The sequence below is a fragment of the Salvelinus sp. IW2-2015 genome, unplaced genomic scaffold (assembly GCF_002910315.2).
Source record: "Salvelinus sp. IW2-2015 unplaced genomic scaffold, ASM291031v2 Un_scaffold5645, whole genome shotgun sequence".
Taxonomy (NCBI): Eukaryota; Metazoa; Chordata; class Actinopteri; order Salmoniformes; family Salmonidae; genus Salvelinus; species Salvelinus sp. IW2-2015.
Window position 1 is genome coordinate 11,390 of NW_019946910.1, and position 13,120 is coordinate 24,509.

General features: G+C 40.7%; 1 long non-coding RNA gene across 1 annotated transcript in view; it reads right to left on the reverse strand.

Moving 5' to 3' along the window:
- Positions 1 to 9,332, reverse strand: part of LOC112078407 (uncharacterized) — a 19,715-nt gene extending 10,383 nt beyond the window's left edge. Inside the window, exons 1-2 of the long non-coding RNA XR_002895669.2 lie at positions 9,235 to 9,332; positions 8,657 to 8,713 (exon numbers count right to left, since the gene is read on the reverse strand). This is a non-coding gene — a long non-coding RNA (uncharacterized lncRNA). The remainder of the gene's footprint in view (positions 1 to 8,656; positions 8,714 to 9,234) is intronic.
- Positions 9,333 to 13,120: the final 3,788 nt, after the last annotated feature.

Genomic DNA, 13,120 nt, shown 5'->3' on the forward strand with positions numbered 1-13,120 from the left:
ACACCTAGTGTTGGGTACCATTATACAACGTTAAATTAGGTCCTAGTGGTTTTGGGTACCAATTCATACAACGTTTTAAACTTAGGTTCCAGTGTTTTGGGTACATTCAACAAGCGTTAATTAGGTTCCCTAGTGTTTTGGGTACACATTCATACAACGTTTAAATTAGGTTTCCCTAGTGTTTTGGGTACCATTCATACACGTTTAAATTAGGTTCCTAGTGTTTTGGTTACCATTCATACAACGTTTAATTAGGTTCCTAGTGGTTTTGGTTAATTGCTCATACAACGTTTAAATTAGGCTTCCTAGTGTTTTGGGTAGGCATTCTACAACGTTTAAATTAGGTTCCCTAGTGTTTTGGGTACCATTTCATACAAGTTTAAATTTAGGTTCCCTAGTGTTTTGGGTACCATTCATACAACGTTTAAATTAGGTTCCCTAGTGTTTTGGGTACGATTCATACAACGTTTAAATTAGGTTCGCTAGTGTTTTGGGTACCATTCATACAACGTTTAAATTAGGTTCCTAATGTTTGGGTACATTCATACAACGTTTTAAGATTAGGTTCCTAGTGTTTTGGGGTACCATTCATACAACGTTTAAATTATGTTCCCTTAATGTTGCAAGAATATTATTGTGATATTCAAAAACGTTGGCACGGAACATTCCCACAAGAAGCATACTGACAAGACATACGAATCTTACTCATAAACATGACCAAGGGTTATAAGAGATTAAAAGAAGGGTTTTCACAGAGATAGAATGAGATTGTTCTTCTGGACTAAAAAAACAAAACAACTTTTCAATGGAGATTTCTCATCAACAACAGGGTTTTTTTTTGTCGAGGTGTAGCCTGAATCTGATTAAACAGAAAACGGGATCTGTGTTCAGATCATCATTCAGATTAAACAACAAGAATTATGAGTTGTTGAGTAAGGAGCAGTAAGAACGTCTCTCACGTGTTATGAATGGTCCGTTTCTTGTTGCTATCTACATCATTTCTGCCATTTCCATAGTCACAGGTCTATAAAACTGGGACATGTTTTTGTTTCTGAAAACACCATCGTTTGTCGCTCGTCGTCCTCAAACTTTGTCTTTTTAATTAAAGTCCGTGTCCTGGGGTTGTGTTGTAGCTGTTACCCCCTAACGGTAAACATAATGTAATGCTGACATCTGGCACGCATTGGTGGCATTGCATACATATTGTTTTGACTTTACACCAGGATGTCCTCTCATTAATGACTTTACCCCCAGGATGTCTCTCATTAATAACTTTACCCGGATGTCTCTCATCAATAACTTTACCCCAGGATGTCTCTCATTAATAATTTACCCGGATGTCTCTCATCAATAACTTTACCGGATGTTCTCTCATTAATAACTTTACCCGGATGTTCTCATTAACTTTACGCCAGGATGTCTGCTCATAATAACTTTACCCCAGGATGTCTCTCATTAATAACTTTACCCCAGGATGTCTCTCATTATAACTTTACCCAGGGATGTCTCTCATAATGACTTTACCCAGGATGTCTTCTCATTATAACTTTACCCAGGATGTCTCTGCATTAATAACTTTACCGCCAGGATGTCTCTCATTAATAACTTTACCACCAGGATGTCTCTCTATTATAACTTTACCCTCAGGGATTCTCTCATTAATAACTTTACCCAGGATGTCTCTCATTATAACTTTACCCCAGGATGTCTATCATTAATGACTTTACCCAGGATGTCTCTCATTAATAATTTACCCAGGATGTCTCTCATTAATAACTTTTACCCCAGGATGTCTCTGCATTAATAACTTTACCCCAGGATGTCTCTCATTAATGACTTTACCCAGGATGTCTCTCATTAATCAAGTTTACCCAGGATGTCTCTCATTAATGACTTTACCCGCAGGATGTCTCTCATTAAATAACTTTTACCCCAGGATGGTTCTAATTAATAACTTTACCCGCAGGGATGTCTTCTCCTGTAATAACTTTTACCCCAGGATGTCTTCTCATAATTGACTTTACCCCCAGGATGTCTTCATTAATGACTTTACCCAGGATGTCTCTTATTAATAACTGATTACCCTACTGCGAGGATGATCTCTCATTAATTACTTTACGCAATTCTTATTAAAACGTTAGCCAGGAGTCGTCTCTAAACTTTACGAGGAGGTTCTTTAAAGGTACCGGATGTCTCTCATAATGATTCCCAGGATGTCTATATAGACTTAACCGGTTCTCTAAAGACTTTACCAGGGTAAGTCTTCATATCCTACTCCCGGAAGAGTCTTCATTAATGACTAGACCGAGGAATGTGTATTAATGAGACTCTAACCCAGGATGTCCTCTGCATTGAATGGACTTTTACGCCAAAGACGATGTCAGTGTCCTCAGCAATTAATAACCTTTACCCCCTGGGCCAGGATTGTCGTCTCTATAATTGATTATAAGAGAATGCTCTTGTATAATTAAACTTACCCCAGGATGTCTCTCATTAATGACTTGGTTTAGGTCACCCAAGATGTCCCTAGTAATAATGTACCCGGATTCTTCATAGATAGACTTTACAATGCTCTATTAATAACTTACCCGGGAAGCTCTAATGTAATAACTTCTCTACAGATCATTCTCATTATATAACTGTTAGCCCGCAGGATGTCTCAGGTTAGCTAAGTTTAATAACTTTACCCGACAAGGATGTCTCATTCCATAATGGACTTTACAGGGTCTCCCAACTCCGCAAGTTTCATTAATGAACTTGAGCTCCCAGGGGATGTCTTCTCGATCTAATAACTGAACTTTATAGCCCAGATGTGTCGGTACATTTAATCGAGAGCATTACGCCGGGAGATAGCTCCTCATTAATAATGACATAGAGTTAACCACAGGTAATGTTCTGCATTAATAACTTTACCCGATGTTCGCATACCTTTACCAGGATGTCTCTCATCTAATAGTCCAGGTGCTTATAAGTAAATCTTTACACAGTGTCCTCTAATCTTCCAGATGTCTCATTAATGATGACCGTGTCTCTCAATAACTCCCCGTGTCTCATTAACTTACCAGCGATGTTCATTAATAACGTTTTACCGAACCATAGGATTGGGTAAGTCTTATTCATTATATAACGTATTAACCCCAGGAATGGTCTCTCATTAATGACTACGCCGCAGGGTCCATAATACTTTACCCAGGATGTCTCCTAATTATACTTAAGGGATCTCATTAGTTTACCCCAGGGAATGTCCTCATAAAACTTGACCTGAGCTTCATATACTTCGCAAAGATGGCCTCTAGATCTCCTTACCCGCTACCAGCGTGGCGCTCTCGTCGAAAGCCTGTTACCCATGATGTCTCTCATTATATGACTTTACCGGAGATGTCTCTCATTATATTAGGACTTTACCGCCGGATGTCTCTCATAATTATTAACAGGTTTCACTAATACTACGGATGTAACTCATCTAATAACTTTACCGACCAGGATGTCGTCTCATAATACTATACGCAAGGATGTTCTCTCGATAAGAAACTTGGCATTCTTATAGACTGTCCCAGATGCTCTATAATAACTTACCCCGTGTCCTGCATTACATACCAGGGTATCGCCAGGGAGTTTCATGGTAATATATACTTTACCGCGGATTGTCTCTCATTTAATAACTTGTACCTCCGAGAGATGTTCCTGCTCAGTGGTTAATAGACGGTTAAACGCGCAGGATGTCGTTCATTCATTAATAACTTTACCCGGATGTCTCTCATTAAACTTTACCCAGGATGTTCTCATTTAAACTTTACCCCAGGATGTCTTCATTAATAACTTTACGCCAGGATGTCCTCTCAATTAATGACTTTACCCAGGATGTCTTCATTAATAACTTTACCCAGGATGTCTCTCATTAATACTTTACCCCAGGATGTCTCTCATTAATAACTTTACCCAGGATGTCTCTCATTAATACTTTACCCCAGGATGTCTCTCATTAATAACTTTACCCAGGATGTCTCTCATTAATGACTTTACCCCAGGATGTCTCTCATTAATAACTTTACCCCAGGATGTCTCTCATTAATAACTTTACCCAGGATGTCTCTCATTAATAACTTTACCCAGGATGTCTCTCATTAATAACTTTACCCCAGGATGTCTCTCATTAATGACTTTACCCCAGGATGTCTCTCATTAATAACTTTACCCAGGATGTCTCTCATTAATAACTTTACCCCAGGATGTCTCTCATTAAATGACTTTACCCCAGGATGTCTCTCATTAATAACTTTACCCCAGGATGTCTCTCATTAATAACTTTACACAGGATGTCTCTCATTAATAACTTTACCCAGGATGTCTCTCATTAATGACTTTACCCCAGGATGTCTCTCATTAATGACTTTACCCAGGATGTCTCTCATTAATAACTTTACCAGGATGTCTCTCATAACTTTACCAGATGTCTCTCATTAATAACTTTACCCCAGGATGTCTCTCATAATAACTTTACCCAGGATGTCTCTCATTAATGACTTTAACCCCAGATGTTCTCATTAATAACTTTACCAAGGGTCTCTCTTAATAACTTACCGCAGGATGTCTCTCATTATAACTTTACCCAGATGTCTCTCATTAATACTTTACCCAGGATGTCTCTCATTAATAACTTTACCCAGGATGTCTCTCATTAATAACTTTACCAGGATGTCTCTTATACTTACCCCAGGATGTCTCTCATTAATACTTTACCCCAGGATGTCTCTCTATTAATAACTTTACCCCAGGATGTCTCTCATTAATAACTTTACCCCAGGATGTCTCTCATTAATGACTTTACCCAGGATGTCTCTCATTAATGACTTTACCCAGGATGTCTCTATTAATAATTTACCCCAGGATGTCTCTCATTAATGACTTTACAGTTTCTATTAACTTACCCAGGATGTCTCTCATTAATAACTTTTACCCCAGGATGTCTCTCATTAATGACTTTACCCCAGGATGTTCTCATTAATAACTTTACCCAGGATGTCTCTCATTAATAACTTTACCCCAGGATGTCTCTCATTAATAACTTTACCCAGGATGTCTCTCATTAATAACTTTACCCCAGGATGTCTCTCATTAATAACTTTACCCCAAGGATGTCTCTCATTAAATAACTTTACGCCCAGGATGTCTCTCTAATACTTACCCAGGTGTCTCTCATTAATAACTTTACCCCAGGATGTCTCTCATTAATAACTTTACCCCAGGATGTCTCTCATTAATGACTTTACCCCAGGATGTCTCTCATTAATACTTTACCCCAGGATGTCTCTCATTAATAACTTTACCCCAGGATGTCTCTCATTAATAACTTTTACCAGTGTTCTCATTAATGACTTTACCCCAGGATGTCTCTCATTAATAACTTTACCCCAGGATGTCTATATTAATACTTTAACCCAGGATGTTCTCATTAATACTTTACCCAGGATGTCTCTCATTAATAACTTTACCCAGGATGTCTCTCATTAATGACTTTACCCCAGGATGTCTCTCATTAATACTTTACCCCAGGATGTCTCTCATTAATGACTTTACCCCAGGATGTCTCTCATTAATAACTTTACCCCGGGATGTCTCTCATTAATAACTTTACCCCAGGATGTCTCTCATTAATAACTTTACCCCAGGATGTCTCTCATATGACTTTACCCAGATGTCTCTCATTAATAACTTTACCCCAGGAATGTCTTCATTAATATTTACCCCAGGATGTCTCTCATTAATAACTTTACCCCAGGATGTCTCTCATTAATGACTTTACCCCAGGATGTCTCTCATTAATAACTTTACCCCAGGATGTCTCTCATTAATGACTTTAACCCCAGGATGTCTCTCATTAATGACTTTTACCCCAGGATGTCTCTCATTAATAACTTTACCCCAGGATGTCTCTCATTAATAACTTTACCCCAGGATGTCTCTCATTAATAACTTTACACCAGGATGTCTCTCATTAATCCTTTACCCCAGGATGTCTCTCATTAATAACTTTACCCCAGGATGTCTCTCATTAATAACTTTACCCAGGATGTCTCTCATTAATAACTTTACCAGGATGTCTCTCATTAATAACTTTACCCCAGGATGTCTCTCATTAATAACTTTACCCCAGGATGTCTCTCATTAATAACTTTACACCAGGATGTCTCTCATTAATGAACTTTTACCCCAGGATGTCTCTCATTAATAACTTTACCCCAGGATGTCCTCTCATTATAACTTTACCCAGGATGTCTCTCATTAATAACTTTACCCCAGGATGTCTCTCATTAATGACTTTACCCCAGGATGTCTCTCATTAATGAACTTTACCCAGGATTGTCTCTCAATAATAACTTTACACAGGATGTCTCTCTTAATGACTTTACCCCAGGATGTTCCTCATTAATAACTTTACCCCAGGATGTCTCTCATTAACTGACTTTATACCCCAGGATGTTCTCATAATAACTTTACCCAGGATGTCTCTCTCATTAATGACTTTACCCCAGGATGTCTCTCATTAATAACTTTACCCCAGGATGTCTCTCATTAATAACTTTACCCCAGGATGTCTCTCATTACATAATTTACCCAGGATGTCTCTCATTAATGACTTTACCCAGGATGTCTCTCATTAATAACTTTACCCCAGGATGTCTCTCATTAATAACTTTACCCAAGGATGTCTCTCATTAATAACTTTACCCCGGATGTCTCTCATTAATACTTTACCCAGGATGTCTCTCATTATATGACTTTACAGGATGTCTCTCATTAATAACTTTACCCAGGATGTCTCTCATTAATAACTTTACCCCAGGATGTCTCTCATTAATAACTCTTACCAAGGATGTCTCTCAATTAATGACTTTACCCCAGGATGTCTCTTTCACTGAGTTTATGTGATGATTTAGCTCAAAATAAGTTGGGCAAACTACAGGAAACTGGAGACAAAAAAGAGGACATGGGATGCGGCCCCGTTGTTCGCAATTCATTAGCTGGCAGAGTTTTACTAGTTCAGTTTATATGAACCCCGTTGGTCGCAATTCATTAGCTGGCAGAGTTTTACTAGTTCAGTTTTTTATCAAGATCAGATTGAAGAGTTGTTTCTGATGGATATCAAAAGGGGACTGTAGAAACATGTGGCACTCTTATTCCCTACAAAGTGCACTACTTTTGACCAGAACCCAATAATTATTAGGGTATAATTTGGGATACACCCTAAAAGCCACAGAGGGTTTCGGATGACTCCAAGGAAGATGGTAGAGATTAAGAAGACCATCCAAGACTGTTTCTTCTTTGATCTTTGTAATATCTAGTAATCTAACTTGGAGATTGCAAACTGAGGGCTTTGTCGTTTGTTAATTGGATGGTGACTCGTTGGATGGTGAGCTTAGAATCAAGAGTCCAAAAAAAGGGGGATTTCCACATAAAGACAACCTGCTTTGTCTTTCCCCGAGCTGCTCGTAGAAAGTCTAAATTCTTAAGCAATCTCTTTGAGAATACAATACAGTCTGCCTCATTATTCACTAGCCATTTGATTGTATCCAAATTGGACTGAATGGGAAACGTTCTCACCGTAATATAACATGAGGTAGTCGTATCACGCTTCATGTGGTATTGGCAGGCGATTCCGGGCATTCCATTTGCCACATACATCAAACCACCATATAACACGTTTGATGTCCCTCTGTCTGGCGGCTCAGCTGTTGCAATAACCCAACGTGCTTTAAATTGGTCCATCTTTGTCGTTCCGCATCACTCGCTTCCTTTGATGTCATCTTTCCTCATTCAGATGAAGCTGTGGTCTGTGTCTTAAATGCTACCCTATTCCCTACATAGTGCACTACTTTACCCTAAATATACATCCTCTAATGGCCCCTTCCCTACATTAGTGCACTACTTTACCCTAAATACGACCCTCTAATAGCGCCCCTATTCCACTACATTAGTGCACTACTTTACCCTAAATATACATCCTCTAATGGCACCCTATTCCTACATAGTGCACTACTTGTACCCTAATATACATACCTAATGGCACCCCTATTCCCTACATAGTGCACTACTTTACCCTAATACTAACATCTCTAATGGCACCCTATTCGCCTACATAGTGCACTACTTTACCCTAATATACATCTCTAATGGCACCCTATTCCCTACATAGTGCACTACTTTACCCTATATACATCTCTAATGGGACCCTATCTCCTACATAGTGCACTACTTTACCCGAATATACATCCCTAATTCCCCTATTCCCTACATGAGTGCACTACTTTACCCTAAGATGACATCCCAATTGGGACCCTATTCCCTACATAGTGCACTACTTTACCATAATATACATACCAATTAGGACCCTATTCCCTACATAGTGCACTACTTTACCCTAATATACATCTCTAATGGCACCCTATTCCCTATATAGTGCACTACTTTTGACAAGCGCCAAATAGTCTACTGCAGGCTCTGGTCAAAAGTAGTGCACTATTTATGGGAATAGGGTATTATTTTTGGACACACGCTCTGTTAAACTCAGTAGTTTTAGTAATATGAGACAACACAGAGTACTACTTTAGTGATAACGTGTCGTCGCCGTAGACAAATGAGAAGCATGCCAACGTACCAGGATTGAAACGGTTGAGTCTGTAGGGTTCTCAGCGGGTTGAGCTCCGTCCACAGCCTATCGCACGACAACACACACAGAGAGCAAAAACAAAAAGAGAAGAAAGAAAAAGTTTTTTTTTAAATGCTTGGAAATTATTCCACACTACAACGTTGAGCCACGTCAGCACCATGATGTGACAGCAACATCGAAATCAACATCCACATTTCTCAAGAGTTTTTCCCGAGCCACTGTGCTTCTACACCTGCATTGCTTTCTGTTTGGGGGTTTTAGGCTGGGTTTCTGTACAGCACTTTGTGACATCAGCTGAWGTAAGAAGGGCTATATAAATACATTTGATTGAAATTTGATCTATTGTTATGACCATTTTAGAACACGGTAGTAACAATCGATTAGATACTATAGGTATACTTATATCTATAGCTATGTTAGATATCAGACAGGTATAACTCATCTTCATAGAACGGAGTCATTGTCCATTTGGTGTGTGTGTGTGTGTGTGTGTGTGTGTGTGCGTGCGTGCGTGTGTGCGTGCGTGCGGGTGCGTGCGTGTGTGTGAATCCACAGGTGTGTTTTACCTCAGGTGCAGGTTTGCCTCCTTCGGTTGGGGCAGTTTCAGTGGCTCCTTCTCCTTCACTGTAGTCATAGACCTCACTGTACTCTAGGTCGTACGAATTGTACTGGACGGGAGAGGAGGGACAGGCAACCAGTCAGTACACACATGTAAATAGGGTGTTGTCTCTTTTTCAAACATAAAAAAAAGGAAAATATGATAAATCATATCCTTCATATTTACATGGCTATGACTGAGATGAGAGCTGTTGAAGGAGAAATCTGGGCGTTCAGACTGTTCCCATGCTCTCTTTACACTCAAATCAAAAATATGGTACTGAAGTGTTGTAAAATAATCACATTACTCACGGACAACGTTTTAAGCATCCTTAAGTATCTATACACTACCGTTCAAAATTTTGGGGTCACTTAAAAATTGTTTTTGAAAGAAAAGCAATTTTTTTTTGTCCATTAAAATAACATAAATTGATCAGAAATACAGTGTAGTGTCACGATCGCCTTGAGGTGAAAGAGTGGACCAAGGCGCAGCGTGAAGTGAATACATCTTCTTGAAATAAAATAAAGACGAAACAAATACTTATACAAACGAACAGACTAAGTGCTAACATGCAACATAGACATAGACAATTACCCACGAAATACCCAATGAATATGGCTGCCTAAATATAGCTCTCAATCAGAGACAAATGAACAACAGCTGCCTCTAATTGAGAACCAATCTAGGCAGCCATAGACCTACAAACACCTAGACACGACACTGCCCCAATTAAACATACAACCCCTAGACAATACAAAACACATACATTCCCCATGTCACACCCTGACCTAACTAAAAATAATAAAGAAAAACAAAGATAACTAAGGCCAGGGCGTGACATGTAGACATTGTTGTTATGTTGTAAATGACTATTGTAGCTGGAAACGGCCAGATTTAAATGATGGAATATCTACATAGGCCGACAGAGGCCCATTATCAGCAACCATCACTCCTGTGTTCCAATGGCACGTTGTGTTAGCTAATCAAAGTTTATAATTTTAAAAGGCTAATTGATCAATAGAAAACCCTTTTGCAATTATGTTAGCACAGCTGAAAAACTGTTGTTCTGATTAAAGACTCAATAAAACTGGCCTTCTTTAGACTAGTTGAGTATCTGGAGCACCAGCATTTGTGGGTTCGATTACAGGCTCAAAATGGCCAGAAACAAAGACCTTTCTTCTGAAACTCGTCAGTCTATTCTTGTTCTGAGAAATGAAGGCTATTCCATGCGAGAAATTGCCAAGAACCTGTGTACTACTCCCTTCACAGAACAGCGCAAACTGGCCCTAACCAGAATAGAAAGAGGAGTGGGAGGCCCCGGTGCACACTCTTTTGCAAACCAGTATCTCTACTTGCACATCATCATCTGCACATCTATCACTCCAGTGTTAATTTGCTAAATTGTAATTACTTTGGTACTATGGCCTATTTATCGCCTTACCTCTTTACTCCATTTGCACACACTGTATATAGATTTTTCTATTGTGTTATTGACTGTACTTTTGTTTATCCTATGTGTAACTCTGTCTTGTTTTTTGTCGCACTGCTTTGCTTTATCTTGTCCAGGTTGCAGTTGTAAATGAGAACTTGTTTTCAACTGGCCTACCTGGTTAAATAAAGGTGAAATTTAAAAAAAATATATAAAAAAGGATATAAACAAGCAAGAAGTCCGAGAGCCATGCTTCAGGTTAAGATACTCCCCACCGCTATCCAACTCAATGGATTCTCCATTCACCAGGCGGACAGGACAAGTGGAGTCGGGGAAATCGAATGAGGTAAGCGTTTGCCTCTACATCAACACCAACTGGTGTGTTAACTTCAGCGTGGTGGAAGTTTTGACCCACTGTTCATCTGTCTTGGCCTGATCGTCAAATACCGACTTTTCTACGTCCCAAGGGAGTTTTCAGCTGTTATCGTGACTGTTGTATACATTCCAACTCAGGACAAGGAAAATAACAAGCTGGCACTTAACGAAATGTACAAGGTTATAAACAAGCAAGAAAAGCTACATCTAGCGGCTCCTTTTCTGGTTGCCTGTGATTTTAATTCTGCGTCACTAAAGACACGTGATGCCCAACTTCCATCAACACATCTCCAATGCCTCTGCTATTCTACCCACAAGCAAGCATACAAGGCCATCCCTTGTCCGCCATTTCGCAAATCAGATCATGACTCCGTATACTTGCTTCATGTTTACAAGCAGAAACTCAAACAGGAAGTACCAGGGATTCACTCCGTTGAGAAACGGTCACCAGAATCAGAGGTTATGCTACAGGACTGCTTTGCTAGCGCTGATTGGAATATGTTTCGAGACTCGGGCGATAACATTGACGAGCTAACCACCTCTGTTACCGGCTTCATTAGAAAATCCATTGGCGAAGTTGTCCCCAAAGTGATTGTTTGCTGATTCCCTAATTAAAAGCCCTGGATTTACACCGAGGTTGGAGCTAAACTAAAGGACAGAGCTATTGCAGACAACCCTGAGGCTACGGCCGAGGACAGTAATAAGTACAAGTCCCGCTATGACCTCTGCAGAGTCATCAAACGAGCAAAAGGACAATATAGGAGTAAGGTGGAATCATAWAACWCAGGCTCCGACGCCCGCTGCATGTGGCAGGGGCTACAGTCCATTACGGATTACAAAGGAAGARTCAACCGTGATCTGCCCAACGCATCGTCGTCTCTCTACCAGACGAACTCAATGCATTTTATGCAAGCTTTGACAACAACAATATCGTGCTGGCTGTGAGGGCCGTCACCGACCGAGAGGATTGGGTGATCTCACTCTCCGAGGCCCGACGTGANCGTCGTCTCTCTACCAGACGAACTCAATGCATTTTATGCAAGCTTTGACAACAACAATATCGTGCTGGCTGTGAGGGCCGTCACCGACCGAGAGGATTGGGTGATCTCACTCTCCGAGGCCCGACGTGAGAAAGGCCTTTAATCAGGTCAACACCCACAAGGCCGTTGGACGGTATTCCATGGCATGTTCTCAGAGCATGCGRAGAACAGCAGGCATATTCACAGTAATTTTCAACCTCTTCTTGTCCCAGTCTGTAATCCCAACATGTTTTAAGATGACCACCATCATTCCTGTTCCCAAGAACTRTAAGGCTTCATGCCACAATGATTACGGCCCTGTAGCCCTCGCATCTGTAATCATGAAGTGCTTTGAGAGGCTGGTTATAGCACACATTAACCCCACCATTCCAGACAACCTAGACCCACCCCAATTTGCATACCGCCCCAACAGATCCATAGATGACGCAATCTCAATTGCTCTCCACACTGCCTTCACCCATCTAGATAAAAGGAATACCTATGTGAGAATGCTGTTCATTGACTACAGCTCAGAGTTCAACACCATAGACCCCTCCAAAGTCATCTCCAGGCTTAGGACTCTGAACTCCTCCCTTTGCAACTGCCTGGACTTCCCGACGGGCCGACCCCAGGTGGTGTATTACCGACCCCAGGGTAGGCAATATTACCTCTGCCTCAACACAGGAGCTCCACAGGCGTGTGTACTTAGGCCCTTCGCTGTACTCCCTATTCCACGCACGACTCCAACACCATCATCAAGTTTGCTGACGACACGACAGGCTGAGTCAGCCTACAGGGAGGTCAGTGACCTGGCAGTGTGGTGCCACAGAAACAACCTCRCCCTCAACGTAAGTAAGACCAAGGAGATGATTGTGGACTACAGGAAACGAGGGGGGCGAGTCGCGCCATCCACATCGACAGGGTTGCAGTGGAGCAGGTTGAGAGCTTCAAATTCCTCTGTGTCCAACTCACTAAGACTTCAAATGGTCCAAACACACGTGCACAGTCATGAAGAAGGCACGACAGCGCCT